The following is a 24069-nucleotide window of genomic DNA, read 5'->3' on the forward strand; positions in this document are numbered from 1 at the left end:
TAGATCTTGGAACCTCATTGTCTGATGATCCATGCCCACCACCTCAAGATCTATGGATCGCTTATTGATACCACAAGCCTGAAGACTTTCAACTCAAAACTGAAGATCCTCTACTCCCAGACAAGAGTTTTCAGCCCACGCCACGGCTTTTCAAGGCAAACAACGTTCGGGGGGTCTCTCCAGAATAAATCCCTCCAATACCATCCTCCTAAGGGATTGCTTATTGCTTCAAGCGTTTCGAATACTCAAAAGACGACCGGCTCCATAGGGGCGCCAGAACAGTGTGAAGGATGCCGAGAATCTTCAGGAAGCCTAAAGCACGCCAGAATCTCTCCTGGTCATCATCATCAAACTCCATCACCTCTCATTCACAAGCCTCAGTGTCATCTACCCACCAGTTCCACCTAGCAATAGCATCATCTATCCCACTACTTCCCACCACAGTGCCATGGGACTGGCACTCGTCTAGGAGGGGGGTAATGTTAACCCCAACATGAAGAAAGCAAAAGGAAGTGGAAAAGAGGCAGAGCAAAGGCAGAAAAAAGGTAGCTCGACTGAAGAAAGAAGAGGAGAAAAGGCCAAAAGCGCAAGGGCAACCTTAAAAGTCCAAGGCAAATGCAAAAGGGGAAAGGCACATTTTAAAATAAAAAGGTGCACCCTGAAATCTTGTAAAAGAGCGCTGGGCTCTCACCCGTGCAATTTGTAAATGTAGATAGGCGGTGGAAAGGAAGCTAGGAAGATAGAAGGACAATGAGAAAAGGGGCCTAGACTAATGGCCGGCCATGTAAAAAAGGGGGTTGACCGCCCATGGAAATTAGGGCATGTATATAAAATTGAAAAGTGAATGGGAAGCTCATTCTTGTGTGTGGCAAAAGCTTCTTCTTCTTCTTCTCTTGTTTCTTGCCTTCTTGCTTGTGCTTGAGAGAGAGTGTGAGGGAGTGAGGGAGTGATTGTGTGAGAGTGAGGGATCTTGGAGAAGAAGCTCTCCATCTTCTCTCTTCATCTTCTCCTCGTCTCTTCTCTCCTCTTGTCTCACCCGTGGCTATGGAGGATGAAGCTCATGGGAGAGGGATTGAGGTTGCTTGAGCTTGCCTCAAGGATCGTGGAGCTACCGGTTTGCAAGAAAGAGGAGGGTACTCGATTGAGCATCAAGGTAAGCTCACTACACCTGTAAGGTAGGCATTGCACGTCGGCTATGTGAGAGGAAGCCATGGCTGCTCGGTTCGAAACACTTGAGCAATAAGTGGTCCGTAGGTCTCAGGGTAGAGCGTGAAGCTCCCCTCCAGATGTCTAACGCTCTTGGGGTTTCCATGTTTCTCCTGAGGCCTCGTTATTGCATCATGGTTTTCCTTAGATGTGACGGGTATAGGTTTGTCACCCTGTTGTGACAGCATTATATCCACTCTTGATTGGTCAATGCAAGTTCTATTGTCAGTGGATTGAGTGTTGCAAGCAGCCATTAATGGTGACGACCGCTTTGATTTTTCAGAGCACACGGAGGTGTCCGAGGTTTCACCGCTATTAGGAGAGGCATCAATAGGTTCCTTGGTGGATGGACTCGTTGCTTTATTCATCAGCTCTCCAGCGCTCTACATCTCAACATTCTTGGGGTCCTCAACCACCTACAATTGTTGTTGTTTTCGCTGTTTTCTCCTCTTTTTCTTGGTCAGTGATGAAGGTGCAACCCTCAACGACTCAGGACCCTGGACTGGGTCAACCGTTGATGTGCTTGGTTTAGCCTTAGCATTTCCTTTCTCCAGTGTGTCCTCATGGGACATAGCCGTGGCTTGCTGATTAGCGTCGCCATGTTGTGAGGGTACAACTGTCTCCCTGTTGGAAGAGTCTAGCTCTTCCGCCAATTCCCATGTGTTTAAATCCTCCAGCCTAGACTTTAGGCTCTTTGGAAGTGCTGGAGTTGTTAATGAAGTTGGTTGCGACACCTTCTCCATAGGTAAACTACTAAGGACACGTTCCGCAAGGGGCATTGTCACGGCCAAGGGCTATGACTGTTGTGATCCCTGATTTGAAGTACTAGCTGAGATAGCACCAACCACATGATCAAATATGCCTGATCACTCACTCCTCACTGAGACTTCAACTCAACACTTAAGCAGTTTAAACCTTCAAGCTCAAAATTTACCATTTTTAGAGAGAATCTAATGTGAAAACAACCATGATTGAGACTTTGACAGCACAAGCTTTCAGATTCACACAACTCCTATTTTTTAGAAATGGTAGCCCCATGCGGAAGCTGTCCCACAAAGTATGGTTGCCTCAAGCAGTGCAAAATCAATTGTAGATCCTTTCTATTCTTCTTTTCTCAGAGCACACATAAATACAAACCAAAAACACAGGTAACCAAAGCTTTATACGACAAAATTTCATGCCAAATTAGCTACCACAAGCTTTTCAATGTTGTAGACATTCCATTACTATAACAAAACAAACTATACACTGATATAACAATGGATAATCATGATGACTTTCATGGGAAATCAAGTTGGTGGTGTAGATGCTGTTGAATTCACTTGTTGCCTATTGCAACATAGAAATTGCCTCATAGAGCACTGCAGAAATACACTGCTGCTCTATACATCAAACACATAACTTCTTTGCTCCAAGAAGCAAAAACTTGCAAATAGGAGGACACTTTCTTTGATTTCAAATTATCATTTCAACATAACAGCATATACATCTTAGTATATCTTGCATTGATGAAGAGTTATGGAGCTTCAAACGTTATGAGCTCTAATTTATCATTTTCTTGGCTACAAATCCTTTCAAATTTCCACTAATTTGAATTTGTGCATTCAACACCTACTTATAATACATATTATTTGCCGCATACCCAGTTTCAGATGTAGAGATCCTTTACTTCCATTCTTCTCTCCTCACGAGAAGCCTCACACAAACAACTAACATACATCACACTCAACATGATGAAAAATAGAGCAACCCTCTGTTGTCTCTCACTCATATCCATACATCACAACAGATCTGCATACTTTGTGCCCCATGCAATAGTAGAAGAAAACAAGACAAAAAGAAGACTCTTATTCCCATCATCTGAAAACTAAGAACTTGTATTAGCCAATTGGCTTCAATAGTCCCATCTTTAATATACTGCCATCATGCTCCACGGTTCCGATAACTTCAGCTGCACGGTCTCTTTCTTCAGATTTCTCCCTTCTCTTCAGATTGCAAGATTCTTACATATATATATCTCATACGCTAATTGTCTTGTGTAGAACCATTCTCTCCCTCTTTTCTTTTTAAAAACTCCTCACGTTTTTGCTTTTTTCTCTATTCTACCAAGCTATCCCCTTGCTTCCCCTCAGTGCTAGATGGCAAACATCCCCCCTGCCACTTAAAATTTCACTCAAGGACTCAAAATCCGAATTGAGAACACGTTCCCTGTATGAGGATATTTCTTTATGCATGAGACACGTGTCTCTCCAAACTGAAAAATCATAACCACATGTTGAACATGCATGGTACCACTTGGAGTTTCCACCTATCAATCCGACTCCCACTATGGGTAGCTGTTAGAAAGACAAAAAAAAAGATATTTGCATGTGTTACCCCACTTGATCCCATGCAGCATCTTATCCTCGGTCACTCAATTTCACCCACTAGCGTCAGACGCTGCCTAAGTAGATCTCCTAGGCTTAGAGTCACCGGGGTGGTCACTAGTATGGTGAGGAGGTCATTAACTACTTGCTTCTCTCCTAACTCTGTGTTTCTTGGCCAATGGCTTTGACTAGTTTGCTAGCCCGTAGCGTGTAGCCTTGTTTAAGCGACACTACTTGTGGCATAGTCGTGTCTCTCGACTTTGGTCGTGGAGGCAAGGCTAGTGTACTTACGCTTGTGAGAGATCATCAATCTCATCTTCCAATATTGGAGCTGAGCATCCTTTAGGTGCTCCTAGGCTTCTTTTACCCACTCTTAGAACTTTTCGATGGTGGCCTCGAGTTGGCGCTTCAGGTTGGGGTACTCCTTGACCTTTGCACACCCCTTCTTGGCCCTCTTTGGAGTTGACATTTCTACTTTTGCGTCTGTCGCCTTTTTTTCGATAGGCAGCATTGTGGCACTCTCAATTATTAATGTGACCTTTGTGTTAGCTTTCTTTCTCCTTCACCTACGACTTTTCTTTCCAATTGAGGCTACATCTAAGTTGTTGGGTCGGCTTGCTTTCTTTGCACATGGGTCATGGCATGTAAGGGAATGGGTGTGTTCTCTCCGTTAAATGTCTCAACTCCAAACAGCCCCAATTGTACAGATGGCTCATTTGCCACACTAGGGGGTGTCTTTGGTCTAGGACATTCAAAAAATAGGTGAGTGATTCCACACTTTGGGCATCTAAGATCGGCCTTTTCCTGACAATTAGTCTGCTCCTGTTTGGGGCAGCATGAGGAGATATGTCTTGGGTGTCCACAACTCCAACATGAGATTGGTCCTTGGGTCTGCCTTCCAAATCCTTAGCCTCTACCTCTACCTAATGCCATCATTGGTACAGGTCAGTAATTCATAAGGTACATTTCTCTCTTCATCATATGATACATAGGGGCGCACGTAAGGCTCTTCGTCATTCGGCTCCTCCACATAGTGGACTGGTTGGTGGATGGGTGACGTAGGGTCCAGGTGGTCTAGGTATGCCTCTAGGGTTTATCTCCATCCTAGGAATGGTCGGTTTGGCATCATTAGGTAGCGTGAGAGCCAATGGGCTCCCCTTCCAAAAAAAATTTGCAGCCTATTCACTAGGTAAGGCTGTCCATATGGATGCAAGTATGGGGGTCTCCTCGGTAGTCTGCAATGCATGAAATCATGACCAAACCTACTGCAGTTGGCACAAGGTCAGGACCTTGGTTCCTAACACTCAGCTCTGGCATATGGTTTTCGCCACAATACACGCATTGGACGTGAGGGCGTGTTGGTCATCTCATCATTTCTTATAATTTGGCTAGCTCCCTCTTCACCTCCGCTAGCTCCTGACTTGCATCCATGTCCTTTCCTTTATCCTGAGTACTTGGACGTGATCTTTCACTTGACGTTGAAACTCTCTTAGAGTTTCTAGCGTTAGTCTCCTCTTGGATCGAGCTCTTGGAGCTTCTCTCTTTGGGCTGGTCGTCCACTTTGATTGCCTTGTCAAAGATCCTAGCTAACATTTTGCTACAAGCTTGAATTGCCTACCAAGGCCTTATAGAGCTCCTCACTTTGTATCCCTTTGATGAAGACTGTGGAGACCGCTCTTTCGGTAGGTCTCTTATCAGTTGTGGGATCCTCTTGAAGTTACTATGCACGTGGGTGATGTAATCTTTGATGTCCTCCTTGTCTTTCTGCTTAACATTCATCAGTTGTGCACTAGGAGGTTATTGGAGTACCCAAGCTTAGAGAATCTCTTAATGACAAGACTGTTTAGGTTGTTGAAGTTAGTCCGCTCAGCAGCGCCTAGACTCATGTACCAGCTCCTACCCTTATCTCTCCTAAGTAGAGACCAAAAGCTTGTGAGCACTGAGTAAGGTTAATGAGGCCATTGGCCTTGCAAACTTGCTCGAATTGCTCTACAAAGCTATATGGGTCATCGTTTGGTTGGTACTTTCTGGTTGCTTAACCATGACACAGATTCTTGATTGGCTCTTAGAGCCCTGGTTAACCCCTAATCCTGCAACAAGTAATGAGGTTGCCATTATAGTGGCACTCTGCTTTGTTGAAAAGTTGTCTAGCATTCACTTCATAAGAAGCTTGCTCAACGTGAGATCACCTTCCAGTGCTCTTTCCCTTTCTGCGTTAGGTCTTGTCCTATTTCTACTTGCTAGGACTAGCACTCCACTGAATCTTGCACATTTCTATGTTTTGTCGCAAGCTACTAGCTTGTTGTTCCTTGAATGTAGGCCACTATGTCTTGCAAAGCTTCCTGCATTAGTCTCCTCTCCTCTTGGATGGCTGTTATGATATCCTTGGACGTCCTAATGTGGTGGTCTATCCAGGTCTATAGATTGTAATTAGTGTGACTAGCGTTGGATTTTTGTCAGAAAATCACCTAGGTCAAGCTCTTTGTGGTTAGTGCCTAACTCTGCCATGTTTGCAATCTCGTGCTCCACTAGGTTGTTGATAAGACTGATCAAGTTAGGCATATCCACTTCTCCAATGGTGTCAGTCCTTGCTTGGTCCTACGCTTGGGTTCTTGATCATCTGACTACGTTTCAAGGTCTTCTTCTACTAGTGGGTTCATTCTGATGGTTCATTCTAATGCATGGTAGTGGTTTGATTATTGGGGCGTCCAAGTCTGGTGTTGTCAAGAATCGTGTGGTGGGGGGACTTGCTCAAGATGCTGCGCCGAACACACATAGAATGCACAAGGAGAAGCTCATTCAAGAGACAACAAGAGAGATGGAGGCCAAAACGTTTTCTTGTTGGTTTCTTCTTCTTCTTTTCACACACTTTACAATGTACACAAAGTATAGATAAGATACAACATAAAGGAAAGTGGCCTACTAAGTCAAACAATGCATAACCGACTACACTAGTCGACTGGCGCTATAACTATGCCAGCTGTAAATAGGTGTAACAACCTGAATATAATAAGTAATGAGTCAGTGGCCATGTGAGAGTCATAATGACCACCGACGTGCTAAGTGTAGACGTGTGGACCCATCTAACCAGGTGGTCCATCATCAATGTCTGCATGTGTTGAGATTGTCATCTCAACACTCCCCCTCAAGCTCAACTGCAACTTTGCAACTCCAAGTAAGCTTCGAAACTTTTGAAGCTTCTTTGCACCCAATGCCTTCGTGAAGATGTCAGCTATCTGATCTTGTGTATGACATACACCAAGTCAATCTCACCTGCTAGTACCTTCTCTCTCACAAAGTGGTAGTGTACCTCAATATGTTTTGTCCTAGCATGGAACACAGGGTTCCTAGCCAACTGTATACTGCTCATGTTGTCACAATAAATGACAACTGGACCTTCCACCTACACATCCAAATCAGCCATTAACTTTTGTAGCCATACTACCTCACATGCTGCAACACCAGCACCTCTATACTGAGCCTCTGTACTCGACAAAGAAACTATAGATTGCTTTTTGCTGCTCCAAGCAACTGCTGCACTACCAAGAGAGAACATGTATCCGCTGGTAGATCTTCTATCAGACATACTACTAGCTCAATCTGCATCTGTGTATCCAAACATCTGTACATCTGTACCTGCCTCATAGAAAAGTCCATAATGTAATGTGGACTTCACATATCTCAATATGCGTCTGACTGCATCCAAACGTGGCTTTCTAGGTACTTGCATAAACTGACTCACAAGACCAACAACGTAGCTCAAGTCTGGCCTTGTAATGGTCATGTAGATCAAACTCCCCACTATCCTCCTGAACATAGTAGGGTCTTCTATCTCATCCCCAACATCAGCACTCAACTTTACATTCTGCTCCAATGGGACTGAAAGTGGTTTGCATGCTGTCATACCATACTTGGACAACATATCCAAGCCATACTGTCTTTGGGACAGCCATATACCATCATCACATCTGATCACCTCAATGCCAAGGAAGTATCTTAGCTCACCTTAATCCTTCATCTCAAACTTATTCTTCAAAAAGTCCTTGACTTCAGCAATCCCACTATCACTATCACTTGTAATAATCAAGTCATCCACATAGATGACTATGATGTCCAAACCTGCATCTCCCTTTCTCACATAAAGTGAGTGATCAGCATCAGAAACATAAAAGCCAATATTGACAAGATACTCTCTGATCTTGACAGACCATGCTCTAGGTGCTTGCTTGAGCCCATAGAGTGGCTTCTTCAACCTGTACACATACGTGGGATGCTCTAAATCTTCATAACGTGCTCGCTGATCCATATACACTTCTTCCTGCAAATCACCATGCAAGAAGGCATTCTTCACATCCATTTGCTGCAACCTCCAACCTTTGGTTGCTGCCAAAGCAATCACACATCTGACAGTTGCCATCCTAGCAACTGGATTGAAGGTTTCATCATAATCTATGCCATATGTTTGGGCATAGCCTTTCGCAACCAGCCTAGCTTTGTACCTACTAATAGAACCATCTGCATTGTGCTTAATCTTATAAACCCACTTACATCCAATAGCTTTCTTGCCCTTCGGCAATGATACTAGATCCCAAGTCTTATTGGCCTCTAATGCAGCCATCTCCTCATCCATTGTTGCATCCCAATGAGTATGAACAACAGCATCCTCAAAACAAGTGGGCTCAACATCCTCAATTAGTTTCACCATATAAGCATAATGGTGAGCTGCATAACCTTCAAAACCAAATCTTTTAATAGGGTATCTGACCCTGCTAGATCTGCGTACCACCGGATCACTCAATGGAGCCTTTACATTATTATGAGCTCTTTGTACACCTGGTGTCCTCACTAAAGGAATGCCAAGCTCATCATCCAAGCTCTATGAGCCACTGGAGTCTCCATCAAGAACTGCATCAATGCCTTTTGACACTTTATTCTTTCCGTTGTCTTTACCTGTAGTGCTACTAGATGCACCTGAAGATGTAGAGCTACTCCTTAGTCTCCCAGACCAAGGATTACTAGATGATGTCTCTGGTCCACTAAGAGTCCGTGATTCTTACTTTTCAGCCTGCACATGAGTTTCATGATCATCATCATCATCTAATGCATCACCACTAGATTCATATACCAATTGCTCATGTCATTAGAGATGACATCCCTGCTCACTCTGAACTTACATGTGACAGGGTTATAACAGCGATACCCTTTCTGCTCTAAAGAGTATCCAATAAAGACACATTTTTCTGCCTTTGGATCAAGCTTCTTCCATAGCTCATCTGGCACATGAATGTATGCAACACAGCCAAATACCTTCAAGTGCGATACATCAAGCTTCTTGCCAGTAAAGCATTCTTCAGGAGTCATCCCATGAACTGCAGCTGTGGGAGTTCTGTTCATAATATAAATAGCAGTATGAATAGCCTCAGACCAAAAATGCTTAGGCATATTCATTTCAGCCATCAAGGCGCATGCAACTTCTGCAATATGCTTGTTTTTCCTTTCTGCAACACCATTTTGCTATGGGGTATACCTGCATGTGAACTGTCTCTTTATCCCATGAGACCTCAGAAAATCACTGAACTCATTCGAGAGCTACTCTCCCCCTCCATCTGACCTCAAGTACTTTACTTTCAAGCCTGTTTCTCTTTCAACTGCAGCCTTGAAAGTTCTAAAGTGCTCAAACTCTTCACTCTTTTCCTTCATAAAATATACCCACATCTTTCTAGAACAATCATCAATGAATGTGATAAAGTATGAACTGCCTCCAAGAGATACATTTTGTGTAGGCCCCCAAATGTCTGTATGCATAACATCAAGGATATTTCTGCTTACATCTCTGTCATGTGAAAAGGGTTGTCTTGCTTGCTTACCAAACTGACATGCTTTGCATACCTTATGAAAGTCTGCAACTCTAAATGTAGGCAAACCTGTAACCAACCCTTTGGACTGCATTAATTTCAACCTTTGTACATTTGCATGCCCAATGCGTTTGTGCCAAATTTCAATATCTGCAACAACACCTTTTCCTTTAGCATACATAGCAGCATCCATAGTAGGAATTCCAGCATCCAGAGTAAACATATGTCCAACTCTACTTCCCTTTGCTACCAGCCTGCACTTGTCATTGAAGTCTTCTACAAAGCAGCCCTTTGCATTAAATCTGACTTGCATCCCTTGCTCTACCATTTGATCGACTGACACCAAGTTCTTTGTAATAGATGGCACACATAATACATCTGAAAGACTCTTTGTCTTACCATCATGCAAGGACAAGGGAACTTTTCCAATGTGTGAAATTGGGTGGCATGAATCATCACCCATCTGCACATTACCTGCATTTTGCAAATCCTGCATCTCTCTAAACCATTCTGCATGGCTGGTCATATGATTGGATGCACCTGAATCAACATACCAAACATCATCATGTGTTCCCTTTCCTGTAACAACATTCAGCATATGCTGCATAACAAACAGACGTTCATTTTTGTCTTCGTTCTGTCGTGAAGATGATGCATAGTTTCCTTGCTGCAACTTACCACTGCGAATATCATCTTTCTTAGCATAACATTGGGCTGCAATATGACCTGTTTTGCCACAGTAGTGACACACAATACCAGAGTTGTTAGAGCCTTTGTTTTGCCATCCACCTCTTCCTCTAAAGCTCCCCTTGCCTCTAAAGTTACCAGGACCTCCTGAAACCTGCATATCTCCAAATTCCTGATTCAATCTGTTTTGCTAGTTGTCACTACCACGTCCTGTACCATGGCCTCTTGAAGAGAACCTACCACGTCCCCTTCCTGAACTGGAGTAGAAAGCTTGAACCTGTTCACCACTTTTTTCGAATGTCTCACTCTGTATGTTGATCTCTTCAGTGATCATAAGGGAGACCAACTCATCGAAATCTGGAAATGGCTTTCTGACATATACGGAAGTTACAAAAGACTTCCAAGCCTTTTCATTGTTAAGTCCACCCAAGGTAGACGACACCAAATCATCATCATCGGGCATTGCATCAATCGCTGCCAATGCATCTGCAATGCTCCTTACCTTTAATGCATACTCATTGATAGACATCTTCCCTTTCTTCAATGTATTCAACTCTTGCTTGAGTTGAATCTTTCGTGCCTTTGTATTTATGGAAAACATACTTTCAAGTATGGTCAAAGCTGCATATGAATTCTCTGCATTTCTAATATGTCCTAGCATATTATTGTCAATTACTTCAAACAGCCACATTTTTATCTTTTGCATTCCATTCCTTCCATGCCTTTGTCTCTTCTGTAGTTGGAGGATCACTCATCTCCGGCTCCTTTTCTTCACCTGAAACAAACTCGTAGAGGTCTTTTCCAATAAGGAAGTTCATGACACGGAACTTCCATGAAGGGTAGTTGTTCTTATCGAGCTTCTCAATGATGGGGCTTCCACTGTTCTCTGCCATCATCACAAAACTAATACCAAATAGCAAGCAAATCTTTTGCAACCCTCGACCTGTAGTGCATAGCAATACACCAGACAGCCTTTTTCACTGTCTGCTCAACAATACATGCAATCTGCAACCTGTTTGCAGATAAACCTTATGTTTGCTTTCTATAAACACCTCAATAATTACAGATTCACAATCTGTAACCTGTGCACCCACTTTTGGTCAAAACAGCCGAAATCACAGTGTACCCTAAAACTGCTGTCTACAACCTTGCGGCTCTAAAACGGGGCCTAAAACGGCCTCAGATGCCCAAAATAACTGTGGGAAAGCCCTTAAGGGCTAACCTGCAGAATACACATTGCTCTTTGTGCACACCAAATCTCACTGCAATCTAAGATTTTTGCTCTGCCCTGCTTTCGGTGCCTCCACAGGCACAATCCAAGAGAAAGAGTGGAAGGATGGGAGAGCTTCTTACCCATGGCTTGCTTTCTCGAACCTTGCTTCTTCTCCTTCACTTCAGCCTTCGAAATTATCCTCTCTCAGTGGCGTGGCTTTGATACCATGTCAAGAATCGCATGGTAGGGGGACTTGCTCAAGATGCTGCGCCGAACACACATAGAATGCACAAGGAGAAGCTCACTCAAGAGACAACAAGAGAGATGGAGGCCAAAACGTTTTCTTGCTAGTTTCTTCTTCTTCTTTTCACACACTTTACAATGTACACAAAGTATAGATAAGATACAACATAAATGAAAGTGGCCTACTAAGTCAAACAATGCATAACCGACTACACTAGTCGACTGGCACTATAACTATGCCAGCTGTAAATAGGTGTAACAACCTAAATATAATAAGTAATAAGTCAGTGGCCATGTGAGAGTCATAATGACCACCGATGTGCTAAGTGTAGACATGTGGACCCATCTAACCAGGTGGTCCATCATCAATGTCCGCATGTGTTAAGCTTGTCATCTCAACAGGTGTGTCTAAGTGTCCAAGTTCAATTTGTTGGGTCCGATCGGACTGGTCAAGTTGGTTCGCGAAGTGTTGGCCGTCGATTCTCAGAATCAGATGAGTTTAGGGTGTCTAAGCATTCGATTCTTGTAATTGGACACTTGCGGCTCGTGTCCGATTCCGCGAGCACATGAACAACGACAAAGAAAACCGTTTTGCGCCAACGATTTTTGGCCACACCTATAAGCAAGATTCTCTAGAATCTAATGTTAGATGCATAGAAAGGTTTCTATACACCTGATCCAAGAAAAAATTTCATGTGGCGTTTGATTGATTCGTTGGAAGTACCAAGTCTTGCACAAGCTCTTAGTCTCTCTCTCTCTCTCTCTCTCCTGCAGAACCTAAAAATGAGGTCTCTCTTTGCCTCCCAAGATCTTAAACCCTTTTTCTAGGCTCAGCCTTAATCTAGCTAATCACTCCTTGTGCTATTCTAACACCTCCAACCACTCTTTTTTCCCATTTTTTCCCTATTTGGGCCTGTTCAACAAGAGAAACCCTAAAGTTTTCTCTTTCAATTTCTTGGTCCTAACCTACTCTAAATGCAACAAAAATCAAAAGAAAATTAGTGAAATGATTCCTCCTACTTGCCTAATCATCGAAAAACCAAAATACTTGTTGCAGAGATTAAACCCCAAAACCTCCTACCTATCTCAAGCTGCGGTTCGAGGATGATACCCTTACTTCGTTGCTTGATTTGAGGTGCGCAAGTGCTCAAGCTTGAATCCGTTGGTATCGGCAAAACGAAACCAAAATGTAGAGGAGAGCTCACACTCAATCACCAAGACCCACGAACCGCTTATTGTTTCAAGCATTTCAAGTGAATACCTATGGCTATCTCTCACCTAGCCGACGTACCTTTAATCCTATTGGGGTGCAGTGAGTTTACCTTGATGCTTAAATGAGTTGCCTCCTCGCTCAAGCACACCAGTAGCTCCACGATTTGTGATGCGAGCTCAAGAAACCTCAAGCCTCCACCTTCAAGCTCCATCCTCCATAGCTGACAAGAGAATAGAATAGAAGAGAAGAAGAGATGAGATTATGGAGAGCTTCTTCTCCTTGATCCCTCACCTTGATGGAGAGATTCGGAGTGATATCCTTTGATGAAGTGAACCTAAATGGCTTTGTGTGGAAGACCATTGAGTCTTCAGCAAAAGCACTGGCAACAGGAGAAAGACCCGTGGGAGGAAAGTCCCTGGCTACTAAGGCAAAAAGAAAAGCGTCATTCTCCAAGGCCTCAACATTGGCTTCGAGGGGGTTTTGACAACTATAATAAGGGAAACATTGGGGGAAGGATAGGGTGAAGAAGAAAGAGTTGAAGAAACACCAGAGAGGTCACCTCCTCACACCACAAATAACAACCGCACTCCAGTGAAAGGACAGTGAGTGATGATGAGGAAGAAGAACAAGAAACACAAAGGAGCCAAACCCAAAAAGACAAAGAACAAGGATTCTAAGAGAAGGCCGAGGAGGAAAGCATAAAAAAAGTAAAAACAAACTTATAAAAAGACAAAAGAGAGTCCAAGAAGGAAGGGGAAGAGAGAAACAAGAAAGAAAAGGAAGAGTATGAGACGTTGAAGGAAGAATTAAGAAAATATGAGGAGGAGAGAAAAAGGAAGGCAGCAGAAGAAGAGGAGGAGTTAAAAAGGAAGGAAGACAAAGACATGGCTTTGGCAACATGCCTATCTATAAAGCAGCTAGGTAGGCAGGACCATGAGTTGGGCGCCATGAGCCCGTCTAGAGATGAGGGCCCGAGCTCACACAAGCACAGGAAATCATGCCAACCAAAGTGAAGGAAGGCAAGGGCAAGGCCTCGATCGATCCCACCTCTACCCTCATAGTACCTACCACTCCCACAATCATATCTGCACCAAGCTCCACGGCCAAAGTGGATGCTACTAACCTCATGGCTTGGGTACAATACTTTGTTAATAAGGAAATGGCCCAAGGAATGGGGGAGAGTACCCTCATAATAGGAATTTAAAGATCGGTGGTAGTGTAGATGCCGAGTCTAGGCATGATCCCAAGAAGCAGAAGAGGGAAACCTTCACAACCTCCATGCCCAGGACAAAGCTGCCACCTACAGATTATGATAAATATGTCAACTAGAGAACGAAAAATAAGATAAGAGGATGGTAGTGGTTGAACTAGAGGTAGAAAAAGAGGCCATGGCTACATCACAATTAGAGAAAACTTGTCGAGTGGCCATGTGCCAAAAGGAGATAAGTGAGCTAAAGGAGCACCTGCAAGCCAAGGATGAATAAAAAACTGAGTGGTAGGCAAGGCTGAATGAAGAGACTCAAGCCCTAGTAAGCCTGCGATGCCATAACGACAAGCTTGTAAGGCTCTATGAAAACCTGCAAGGGAAGATGGAAAAGGTCCATAAAGCCATAGAAGAGTTAGAGGTGGTGAGGGAAAAAAGGACATGTGGATACCAATAGGAGATCAAGAAATTGAAGCAAGAGGCAACCTTTGAGTAGGAGAGGCAACACAAGTTGAAAAGAGAAATCAAAGATCAAGAGCAGAGGTTGATGATATTGGCTCAAAGTCAAGCAGAAAGCCTTGAGGAAATGAAGAAGAGAGCAAAGGATTGGGCGAACCGTAATGATAAAAAAAGTCAAACTTTGGTGTGCCGCTTAGCTCAGGTGGAAAAGGACAAAATGCTAGGTTGGGAGTAGAGCAAAGGCTGCCCAAGTGAGTTTCAAAGCCCAACAACATGCCTTCCTGAGCACACTATTGGATGTCACTCAAATGGAGGAAGAGGAGGCCGTTGAATCCATAAAGAAGAAGCTATGGATTGCATGCAGGGCCTTGAGACTAGGCATGTAGATATACCAGCACAACCCGTGGGTGTCAACCTTGGCCGTGAGGAGCAACGAAGCCATCTACTACATGCAGGCTTGACCCCACAAGAAGCCAATGCACTAGGGTTTTCTAAGGGGGCACAAATAGAAGACCAGCAAGGATAAGGGGCTAGCACAAGCTTGGACGTGGGACCTCATGAAGAAGAACTTGTCCCATAGCCTCCTTCCCCATGCCCATACAAATAGTAGTAGCAAGTAGATACCTCTGCTAAAAGAAAATTAGAGCTGAAGAGGAAGAGACAATGGATGGTGGAGCAAGCAAAGCAAATATTCAGGGCCAAGCCAACAGTGGTGTTAACCACGCCCATCCCACCAAGCCAGGAGGATGGCCCAAGCAAGCTTTAATGCCAAACTTGTGATCTGGGAGCAACATGAGATTGCTAGAAGGTCCTTTAACCTTAATTTTTGATTCCCCACCAACTTGCACAGAGTACTACCAGTAAGGTGGTGGAAGAGGTGATTAATGTGGGAAGCCAGCTAGGAGACAAATGGACCTAAGAGAGAGAGTAGAATCCCACCCTATTGGGACCGAGGATGCAGATTTTTTGGCAAGATAAAAATTTTTAAGTGCCCAAGGCTGTGAAGGGCTATGAGTGCCAACCCTCATGGAGGAGGTGCATTTTTTATGTGAATATGGATGCTTGGATGGCTTTTTGTGACACCCTACCCTTCAAGTGAAATAATCCAACCCTCATACCATATCCGAGAAGGATAGGATTGGATTTTAACCCAAGTATCCACAATTGGTATGACTTCCCATGGATCTACAACGGCAATGCTATTGAGCTTTAAGAGGCCCTCATTTTTGCACGAGAGGACCTATATGATTCTATATTCCGCTTCATCAACGAATTCTCGTCCTCTCCCGATCCTGCCTTCATCACCACGACATGTAATTATCTTAGACTACTTAGGGTACTACTTAGATAGGATCCCATGCCACAAGAGCATTGCCTTCCATCCCTCTTTTTTGATCCCAATGGAATAGATAGTTGCGCCATGGCTAGATTGATGATGCAAGCTACCCTACTTCCTTCATTTTGCTTATTCCTTCTAGAAGATATGAGTCATAGATGCTTAACCTGCTACAATCACCCATTTCTTTCCAACACCACTCTCCCAACATGCTTGAATCTTAGAGGGTACATGCAGAACCAGCAATTCCTTAGTAAATCTAGTAAGCCCTCAACTCCACCCTCTCCTGACATGGATGACGAAGACTAGCTCTCATCATGACGAAGACTAGCTCTCATCATGACTATGTAATTCATACCCAACTCCTAGTTCCACTAGCACGAGCACAATGCACCACATGGAAGGTGGACACACCTCCAGGTAGTGCACCCTCTTTTCTTTTTAGGTAAATGCAAATATTGCAACCCACCAACTTTAGAAGCCCCATTAGCCACTAAATTCATCCTCGGCCTCCATCATCTCAACCAATGATCCATTCCTTCCCTAATCTACTCCCCACAAGCCTCCATCAACATTGACTCAATGACAGCCTTTTAAATCATAGAATCATAATTAGCTCAAAACTACAAGTACCATGAGTCTAACACTCGTCTAGGAGGGGGTTAATATTGTTACAAGACATGCCATGGACACACACCATGCAGCCAAAACAAAGCAAAGGAAGACCAAGGAATCCCAAGTCAAAAAGTGAATGAAGAAGCTCATTCTGCTTAGGCAGGCCAAGTGCAGGAGATGGCAACCTTTAAAAAAATGTGGAGGAGCTTCGAATATTTTGGCAAGGTCTTCTCAAGGATGAGGAAATTTCTCTCAAGGATGAGGGAGGTCTTGTAAATGATGAAGGATGCTCTCTCAAGGACGAAAGAAAGTGCCCAATATTCTAGCAAGGCTCTCTCAAGGATGAGGGAGAACCTTTGTAGGCTCTCACAAGTAAAGTGCGAGGCGCAATGTAATTCATTTTATGAGAAATGCCAGGTATCCTCCTATGCAAGTGGGAAAGTTTTCACGGACATAGGTGAAGGGGTAGGGCAAGTTGAAGGGAATAAGGAGAAGCCATGTTAAGCTCACATCATAGCACCCTCGAAAGGCACGAAGAGACATTCATCCAACTCCATTGTCAATTTAAAAAATAGAGCCATCCAACCTCCATTCTCCAAGAAGGATCCGTTCAACATGATCTTCAATGTCAAGGGACAGATCCACTCAACGTTAGCATCAGGGAGGGATCCGTCCCAACTTTATCTTCAATTTCAAGGGCCGATCCATCCAATACCATCCCCCACAAGGGCTTGTATACAAACTCAAAAAAACCATATGGCTACACCCATCCCACCTTTCAATCACTACCCATCAGTGCCATGGGACTGGCACTAGGCTAGGAGGGGGTAATGTTAATCGTAGCACAAGAAAAAGAGAAAAAAATGAAAAAGCACAAGTCAAAACCTGAAAGGGGTGGCCCAAAAGGAAATAGAACACAATGAAAGAAGTAGGAAGGGAAACGGGTGAAAGCACAAGGGCGGTCTCAAAAGCTAAGGCAAAGACAAAAGCGCACTTTTAAATGCAAGGCACCCTTAAAAATTTTTGAAAAAGAGCACTAGGCTCCCTCTTGTGCAAACTATAAAGGTAGATGGGCGGTAGGAAGGAAGTTAGGAAGATAGGATGACAATGGGAAAAAGGGCCTAGGCCATGATAGGCCATGTAAAAAAGGGGATAAGGGGATGACCGCCCAAAAGGGATTTAGGGTTTTGTATATAAAGTTGAAAAGTGAATGAGGAGCTCATTCTTTGGTGTGTGGCAAAGTGGACTCATCTTCTTCTCTCCTTCTTGCTTGCTTGTGTGTGCTCGAGAGAGGGAGTGTGAGGGAGTGAGTGTGTTAGGGTGAGGGATCATGGAGAAGAAGCTCTCCATCATCTCCTCTCTTCTTCTCTTCTCTTTTCTTGTACTCGGCTATGGAGGATGAAGCTTGAAGGTGGAGGCTTGAGGTTGCTTGAGCTTGCATCATGAATCGTGGAGCTACTGGCGTGCATGAGGGAGGAGGCAACTCATTTGAGCATCAAGGTAAGCTCACTATACCCCGGTAGGATCAAAGGTGTGTCGGGTAAGTAAGAGATAGCCACAGGTGTTCACTTGAAATGCTTGAAATAATAAGTGGTCCATGGGTCTTGGCAGTTAAGCGTGAGCTCGCCTCTACAATGATCTAACTAGAGAGTAGCTTTCTGGCATCCAAATCTATTATTTTGGTCTCTATCACATGCTTTTCGACTTTTAGATCAGGTAGCTGCTTCATAAGACAAACCTTGCGGCCATTAAATGGGGGGTCAAACAAACTTTGATCGATGAATGGACACTTGCATTGGATTTCTAACATCAAAATGCATCTAAAAGAACTCCAGGTCCTTGATCCATGATGGACACATTTTTCACCGGAAATGCCTCTTTTATGGATCTTGGGCCACTTTTGTGCTATGGATTTGACTCTAAAACACTTTTGCACTTTAAATTTAGCTCTCATAGTTGCTACTTCTTCCACATGTGCCTCACGGATTTGTTGGTAGAGCTCTTTGCTTCCACCTGCCAAAGATAATCTTTGTTAGTCTAGTGATAATTAGATGGGAAATTTACCCATACAAAGCATCATTGTGTTGTACCCATATCAGAAAAATGTATTGCCTCAATGACCTCATTGGTATCTTGCACTTCTTGAAGTACATGATCCTCCTTCCTTGACTGCACTCTACATGCCACCATCACCTTCACTAATATTGTGGCTATGCCATGAAGCATCCCCCTCAAGCAAGTACTTGACAAGCTCTATAATGCCCATGATCTCCATGAATTCCCTAGGATGAGTAGTGCTAATCTATGTGGCACAAGATTGCATTGGTGTTAGGATTGTGGTTATGGAGAGGACGACAACTTTGCAAGTGACTGCAAATCAAAGTGAAGGGAAAGTGCAACATCATGCAAGGGGACCGTTGCGGGTTTTTTTAAACCCCTTGCTTGTTTTTAAAAACCACATATAAATTATTAATAGAGCTAAGAAAAATTATGTATTTTTTAGCATGAGGTTGGCCTCAATCCACACCCATTTGTGTGTTAAAGTAGTCATTTAGAGTGTGTTTTTATGGAAAAAATATCATGAAACATAGGAAACACTCCACATAATAAATGAACACATAAAAAAGGTAAAATATCAAGAATTTTACATAGAAATATAACTACTTTTGCATTGAAATAAAGCACATAGGATCTGCTTCATTTAAGTTTAAAGGGACAATAGCACGGATTAGTCCCATGTTGTTTCTAAGCAACGTAGCACTTTTTAAAAAGAAAATCATTGAAAGAATCTTTTCACATGATAGGTTGGTTGATTTGCAACTAATCTATTTGAGCACTATGTGATATTACACTTTACAATTGCATTCTTATACATGGTATCAAAAAAGAGAAATTCTCTTGGATGCATTGCAATTGGGTGCTAAAACTATTGACCAACGATGAGAGTGTGAGGATCCCTGAGCGCTATAGGATAGCATGATTTTCTTTGGGGATTGATTAAGTGAGGGAAAAAAAAATCTCATGGGACGCCTTATCAAAAGAGTGGACAATGTTACGATTGTGTTTTATGTTTGAGATGGCACATCCTAGGGACAATCCTCGGGGTGTAGAAGAGCTGTAGGAGCCACAATGATTGGCTAGGGGATGCTCTATATGTGTGTGCAACGAGGTGTTAGTCATACGTGTGTGGTATACTCCCTCTATTTTGGAGTTGAGAAGGGGAAAAATCGTTGGACTACAAATCAAAACACTCTTGGCCGCGAGGCTATGAGGGTAGTTTGGTGAGTATAGGAGGCTCACTGCTAGAGTCCTAGAGCCAATGTCGCTTCCCTTTTTTATCTTGATAGGTGGTGCATTTGCTTGGAGCTGATAAAATAAGTGCTGGTTTCCAAATCTTGGCCAAAAAGCATTGAAATAGATCCGTTATTTCTTGATATACAATATCAAGCTAAGGTCTAACGTCAAGAAAGAGATGAAAGGGCTAGATGGTGAGTTGAGATTCTTAGGAGATATTCTCACAAGCATAGTAGTCTGATATCCTTGAGAAAGAGAGGTCTTGTTAACCCTATTATCCTAGTTAGCCCATTAGGGAAAGGGGGAAGCTCTAGCAAACCTCTTACCCTGATAAGTCAACCTACTTCAAGTGGGGGTCTAGTCCCACTAATACAAACCCCTATAGTAGGGATTTTGTGGCTGTTGGCATCATACTTCATGCTCTTGGCCATGGATTCCATGATTTCTTTGCTCCCAATCGCTCCAAACCGCATGCAATTTGATATATTGAATGAAAAGATAGAATTTCAGTCATTCTCTCTCCTCTTTCTCTCTCACCATAAACGTGGTTTATATGGGCTGAGAGAATGAGGGGAATGGGTATCAATTCGTGTTGACGAGATGCGAGGGATGGATCAAGGAAGTGCAAAGGAAATATCAATGGTGGCTGCAAAAGAGTGTTACTGGCTTCTCATTTTCAAAATCGATGTATACATATGTAGATTATAGTGTAAGCGGTCTTTTATTGAATTTTATATTGAATTGCTTATTCTTATGTTGAAAAATCATTGAAAATAGTTGAATATCCTTGAATATTTTTGAAATTATAGAATAATCAATAATTTCTAGTAATTCATGTTAAAAAAATCAAAATTGTAAAACCCACAATGTGGAATTTAGTAGAAAAATGATAATTTCATGGGTTTTTATAGTTCAAATGGTGTTCCTATGGAGTTATATTGAATATAATGCTGAATCAAAATCCATGTAAGCTCCATAAATCTAAAGTTAAAAAAACCTAGGAATTAGTATTAAAATAAATTATAAAAATTCATTAAAAATAAATTTTTGATGGAAAATTTTAGTTTAAGGGTGAAAAAAATTAATAAAAATTAGGGGAATGTCCGTGAGTGTATAATGGATGTAAAGCATGAGGTTGGCCTCAGTCTACACCCATTTGTGTGTTGAAGTGATCATTTAGAGAGTGTTTTATGGAAAAAATATCGTGAAATATAGGAAACATCCTACATAATAAATGAACACATAAAAATGGTAAAATATCAAGAATCTTACATAAAAATATGAGTGCTTGTACATTGAAAATGAAGCACATAGGACTTGCTTCATTTAAGTTTAAAAGAACAATAACAAAAATTAATTTGCTATTATTTTCTAAGCAATGTAGCACTTTGTTAGAAAGATATATGTTGGTTGATTTGTGGCTAATCTATTTGAGCACTATATGATATTACACTTTACATTTGCATTCTTATACATGGTATCAAGAAAGAGAAATTCTCCTGGATGCATTGCAATTAGATGCTAAAACTATTGTCCAATGATGAGAGTGTGAGGATCCCTAAGTTATATGATAGTATGATTTTCTTTGGGGAGTGATTAAGTGAGGAAACAAAAATATCTCATGGAATGCTTTATCAAAAGAGTGGAAAATGTTACGATCGTGTTTTATGTTTGAGACGATGCATCCTCGGGCCAATCCCCGAGGTATAGGAGAGCCGTAGGAGCCACAATGATCGACTCAGGGGTGCTTTGTATGTGTGTGCAACGAGGTATTAGTCACCTGTGTGTGTGTGGTATACTCCCTTTGTTGGTGTTGGAAAGGGGCAAATTTGTTGGACTACAAAACATTACAAATGCATGATTTAGCTAGATTAGTGTATAGTATCCAAACAATCTTGTTCATGAGGCCATGAGGATGGTTTGGTGAGCATAGGAGACCCGCCTAAAGCCCTAGAGCCAATGTCGGGCCCATTTTTGGTCTTGATAAGCTATTGTGTATGAAGGCAGATGCTCATGCAATCATGGGCCTCCATTATTGTAGAGAAGAAGGAGCTCTGGGATGTTGTCCTCTTGGCAATCAAGAATGTCAAGGGTCTTGTGCTATCGCTACATTGTAATCTATATTTAGGATTGTCTAGTCTAGCTAACTCATTGAATTATTATATACTCAAGGTAAGAAGCTGGGAATAACAAATAAGTGTTAATAATGTTGATATTATGCCATGTCACACTGACATTGGTATAAAAGGAGAGAAGATGTAAATTTTCACATCTTTTTGACACATTAATACAATTACAGTCTTTCTCTCCCTTCTTGCTCACAGCTTCTATGGCTTCCCCTTCTTTCTTGTCTTTCTCTCTCTAAATCTAGTCTTTCTCTCTCCTCGTCACTCTTATTCTCTCTCTTCTTGCAATCTTTCTCTCTCTTCTGCAGTCTTCTCTCTCCTCTTTCTCTCTCCCTGGTTCTCTCTCTGACAAGTGGTATCAGAGCTTGAGTCTTTGATCCATTATTTTCTTCCATTTTCAGTCCCATTTTCCTATTTCAAAATCAATTTCAGACAAAAATGGTACAAGACAGTGACTAGTGGAGTGCTGCAGGACACCTACAGTTAGCAAGAGACTACATCTAGAGATATCCAAGGTCAGATATGGCGGATAGATGCTTAAATGGCTGGACATCATCAAATTTTATGCAAAAATGGAGGTAACTAGGGTAAAGGATGGTTAACCGGGCTTAGTTAGAGGCTAAACTACAGTTACTTTTCAAAAGAGAGCTTCTCTTCTCTCTCCTTCAAGCTTTTGGCTGAAGCTTTCATGATGGCTGTCAAGAAAGTCTCAAATATCTCTCTCTACTGAACATCTCTCTCTGTCAAAGCATGGGGCAAAGAATCTATGTTGCATGAGCTTCAGGAGGAGTACCACAGTTGAGGTGTGTTGTAGATTTCAGCCAGACTACAGCCCGAAAATTACGCCGAAAATTGCACTGGATTTCCTGCTCTCTCTTCCCTGCTCAGCTTGCTCCACATCTTCAGTCATTGATCACATCTCTTGAAGGCTTCATCAACCACTTGCTGGCAATAATCTTCAGTCTCTGAAGCATTCTGATCAATCATTCTCTTGCTCAAATCCTAACACACAGCAGGGTAGCCATAGCCACAGACATGGAAGCTCAAATTTCTCAAAATTTTGGACCTTCCCGACCTCCAAAGCTTCTCTAAAGCTAAGTACAAGCTGGATAGACTCCAAGATTGAAGACATTGAAGATATTTCAGCCTGTGAATGACATTGGAGCTCAAATGGAAGGATTATTTTGGGGCTTTTCATCAAGGAGCTTGAATCTTTGAGGTTCAAGTGTTCAAGCAAGGCTGGAGCATTGATTCTTCAAGGATTTCATCATATTGAAGTTTGTATGGACTGATTTTATGGAGATTTCAAGCTTTATGACAGATTTATGATGGATTATGAAGAACTTTTGCATCAATGGGGTTGAAGCTGACATCCATCATATTCTTCAAGCTTAATGGAGGTATTTTCCTTTTACTAATCTCTGAAATCTCTCAATAATCCAATTGCTAATGGCTTATCCACTTGTTGATGGGAGATTATTGATCAATTAATTCACTGGATTGATCAATAGATCAGAGATTAGTGTTAATTTTCCTCAATTTCAACCTATTTCATTGAATTCCATTTTGATTCAAACCATTACTCATCATAGGTATCATTTGATCAGCTTGATGCATAACCTTGATTTATTTTGTTAAATTTCTCTCACCCAAGCTGAAATATTGTAAAAGGGTAAGTACTAGCAATCAGTGAGTCACTGAATTGCATCGGTAAGGCCCTTCTTCTATCCCAATTTTTCCAAATCTCATTCAATTGCATTTCATGGAAGGCTGAATGAATATTTCAGAAATGCATATCATGCTGATTGCTTAGAACACTAGCCTCTGCCATGTTGATATTCCCACCGAGGAAAAAGGTGGATGCTGGGGGAGATAGTGGGACAAAAGAGAGGTGACCCTCCCTCACTATCAAAGATCCCGAAGGGGTGCAACCAACCGACCCGGGGGGAACTTTGCCCACATCCCGGTGATTCGGAGCCCGTGTAGGGAGCCTATCATGCCGTTTTATCCCTCACATAGGTACATTGAGTGGAGGATTGAAGATTGAAGACTTTCCAAGGACTCAATTACCTACAGGACCAAAATAGGGTAAAACAGGGAATTTACAGGTCACTTACAGGGTATTTACAGGTGGTTACAGGTACACCATTCATTGCTGAAGCACAGGTGCAGGTACTACATGGTACCCATAGGTCCTACATACCCTTTTACAAGGTTTGGTAGCCATTTTGGGTTACTATCTTGCATTACAT

Source organism: Lygodium microphyllum, chromosome 14 (genome assembly GCF_053477565.2).
Source record: "Lygodium microphyllum isolate KBCC chromosome 14, Lygodium_microphyllum_v1.1.10, whole genome shotgun sequence".
Lineage (NCBI taxonomy): Eukaryota > Viridiplantae > Streptophyta > Polypodiopsida > Schizaeales > Lygodiaceae > Lygodium > Lygodium microphyllum.